Here is a 3,623-nt window from a genome sequence, read left to right as displayed (position 1 = left end):
AGAAATTTGAATGAAATATTGCAGGCTGTCATCACTTTCGTCTTCTGGAACATCTAGGTATCTTTCCAAAACAGTCAGCCAGGAGGAATACTTGAATCATACTTAAAACTCTTATTAAAGGGAATTGCCTTGACTTGCCCAACAAGGCATCTGTCTCTTCTTTTTATTATGTAAGAAGGGGAAATAAAGAAGGGTACTTAATCCTGTATGGCACTTTGCATGCAATAAGTGCCTTTAGAAAGTGTTTATGTTGCAGAAAGCATAGAACGTGTTGTTGAATGACATCTCAATAACTGTCTTCCTGGTTCTTTTCAAAGTAAATATATATTCTTTATCAATTTGTATAGATATAGCCATGGGACAGTTATTCATAAGTTCATGCCTGTAGCATGTTGATAACAATTACTAATCATGCATTAACTCTTCACAAGTCATTTACATCTACCTTTATGCATGAACAAACACTGCCTTTAAGAACTTTAGAGATGACAAGCTAATCCTTTTCACCACTGACTTGTATCTCAATTCTTCAATGACAGTATAATCCGCAAAAGAAACTACACTGGCATTAAATGTGTTCAGTGAATTAATTACATAATTTTATTGAAACATAGGGGTTAAATGTGGATGTATACAAATAGGCATATTTTGATTTAATTATAATTTCCCCCCAAAAAACAATCTTTCTGAACTTTCCAAAATATTATCTTTCAGTACAAAAATGAGCTTCATAATTTTCAAGGATTTTTAGTTGGTTCTTTTAATGGTATTTTAGGTATATGACCGTGTTCAAAGTTTTTTTTTTAAGTTACTACACTGACTGTGAGTGTTATAAAGTGCAGCAAGTTTAAAGCTACTTCAGTGTCACTAGTAAAACACTCCAATACAAAGAGAGGTGCTTCAGATTAGAGAACACTTTTTTTGATGGTTAATACATTTTGCAGGCTGATTAACCTGTCTTTAGGAACATGCTGAACTTCACATAGCAAAAATATGAATACTAGGTCTAGGCTTATTTACATAACAACAGGAACTCCAAATTTAATAACTTTGAAGACTTTTTTAGGTTGAAACCTCCATAAGTATTTTTCACCTACCAATATCAGCAATGCAAATTTTACTGGCTTCAGTGAGCTGGGGTTAACTTCAATCTCTTTGGCAATGACATTAGAGAAATGTAGAATCAACTGCTATTCTCTTACACCTGCCTCTTTGGTCTTTCCACACAATGTATGGATATGTCTATTGTAATATGGATACCTCTGTTTTCCATATTGATCAATCCTCTCAAGGATTACAGGACATCTACTCTTTTCTGTTGTTCTGGTTTGTTTTTTTTGCAGCTTCAGGGTTACTGCTACAGTACTTTTGGTTAAGAAATAAGAGAGCAAGGTGCTGCAAATGAATGTTTTAAAGTTGCTTAAGGAATCACTGGCAATGGTATCAGCAAAAACAGGTTTAATATAAAAGCAAAAGCACAACAAAGCTCGTAGACAAGGTTCACTCTACTACTTACTAGATGGTTAAAGCACACAGACAAAAGCAAAACAAAAATCCAAAATAAATCAATCTAAACCAAAGTAAACCCCAAACCATCTATGTGGAGGCTGAGGGATAGGGTAAGGGGGTAGGTCAGAGAAGAAAAGGATAGGAATGGGTAAGGAAGAAAAGAATAGGAAAGGGCAAGGAAAAAAGGAATATGGAAGACCCTCCTGTTCGGTCACAAGGTTCAGAGTAGACTCTTGTGCTAAACTGAGCCCGGACTTGACAATCAGTTTTGGACCTAAAGGTCCAAAAGCACTTAACCTTAACTGCACTTAGTATCTTAAGATAAACAACTTAGCAAAGGATTCATATAGAATTTACTATAGCGTAACAGTAACTCACTTACAGGCCTAACTTACTACAAACCTAAAATATTTAAAATCTAGGGGAGGAACATTCCTGGTACATTTGCTATGGCATATTCATGCTTGCATGCACACAGACATAAAGAGCCTGTACAAGGTATACGCTTGAAAAATTGTCCTCGGATTCAGTGAAGTACTTCGGATGCCTTTGCATCTTTTCAACAGGCGAAGGGTTGAGTCTTGAGGAGTCAGAGTATCAGCCCAGAATCTCCTATCATTGTTCAGTGATCATCCAAGTATAGCAAACTTGAGAGTTCTCTGGCTCTGAGAGGTGTCCCACTCAGAGGGACATTGCTGGTCACAGCTTGCTGCTGTCCGGGAGAGCTCAAGGGGTCTCAGTTTGGATCGCTGTTTCTAGAGCTGCAAGAGAGTTGGCTTTAGTCATAGTAATTTTCCATCCCGGCTGCAATTAAGGTTAGTAACTTTCTTTGAAAATTTGACAATGAAAATATTATTCCATTTGGGTTGTTATTCAGGGAAGAAAAATAAGTTTTCAAGTCTGTTCATTAAAAAACAGGAGCTCATTAGATAGCACTAGTTCCTGAGAACAGACAACGTTTCTGAAAATCATCAGAGGGACTTAGCCCAGGTGCAGTTTATCAAGGCCAAGGCCTAATGAGCATTTCTCAGGTCACAGCGTGACCGGGGCTGGGGTGAGTCATGTGTACACCACCAAATGGGGGAAAAATCTTGAGGTCATACACGCCGGTTGACAGTGGTTTGCACATGGAGATATGTCAGCAAAGGTATAGCAAGGACATAGTAAATGTAAGTAATAAAATGCTTAAGCCTGCAAGGAACATACATTTTGAGTATGTTGTAGGATCTCAATTTTCTATAAATCCATATAAAAGCAATAAGACGTGGCTCTTTCCTGTGAAGTACAAAGTACAAGCATTATAAATACAATTATGTCTATTATGATCAATATTTGCCATTGCTGTTTTGACAAGTTATTTATCTATCAGATACATAAAGCCTAATATATATATATATATTTAATTATCAGCAATAACATGTTTGAAGGGGCACACGTTTCTAATAATTTCTCATTTAATTTTAATAAATAAGACACTTCATTGCATGTTCAGCTCTCTCAAAAGTCTTCACTTTAGAGCCTCTACCAAGGCACAGTAGTCAGAATTTTCTAGTCAGATTCACCAGATCGACCCTAAGGATCGTCTGTCATATTCAGTATCTGTAAAGGAGAGGGAGATGAGGGAACTGGAACATTAAGGAGGACAGACTATAATTTTCTTCATCTGATGGTTCATCTGTTTGCTATTTTGTTTGCTGCTGGGTTTGCTACTTCAAATTTCTGTATTTCAAAATGAAAGGAAAATCACTAGTCTTTACAGAAGAAATGAAATCAGGTTCCTTCCACATTTCTGGTCATTTGTGCCAGAAGAGAGAAACCTTTTATACCAAATACCTATTTTCATCCCTATTTCCTACAATGACTTGAGGATGTATACCTCTTTACAATAGTACAGAAGGAAAGAAGAAGACAGACCTTTCAGCATCCTTCAGAAATCATTCTTAGGTGCTCTGTAAACCACCACAGCTTCTGAATGATCACCATAGCCATCAAGATGTGACAGGTGATTGAAATAAAAAACATTTATAATTACGAAGGTTTCAGAAGATTAAATCCTTTCTAAAATTGTGTTTTCTAATTGTCTGAATTAAATCAACTCAATTTGTAAGAAAAAC

General features: G+C 36.3%; 1 long non-coding RNA gene across 1 annotated transcript; it reads right to left on the bottom strand.

Moving 5' to 3' along the window:
- Nucleotides 1–1,443: 1,443 nt before the first annotated feature.
- Nucleotides 1,444–2,789, bottom strand: LOC113943776. The gene is made up of 2 exons (XR_003526440.1): nt 2,716–2,789; nt 1,444–2,270 (listed from the first exon to the last, which is right to left on the bottom strand). It is a non-coding gene; the product is annotated as an uncharacterized LOC113943776 (long non-coding RNA).
- Nucleotides 2,790–3,623: the final 834 nt, after the last annotated feature.

The sequence above is a fragment of the Corapipo altera genome, unplaced genomic scaffold, assembly GCF_003945725.1.
Source record: "Corapipo altera isolate COAL_440 unplaced genomic scaffold, ASM394572v1 22b, whole genome shotgun sequence".
NCBI classification, from domain to species: Eukaryota; Metazoa; Chordata; class Aves; order Passeriformes; family Pipridae; genus Corapipo; species Corapipo altera.
Note: the sequence above shows the minus strand (reverse complement) of the source record. Positions and strands in the feature narration are given on the sequence as shown.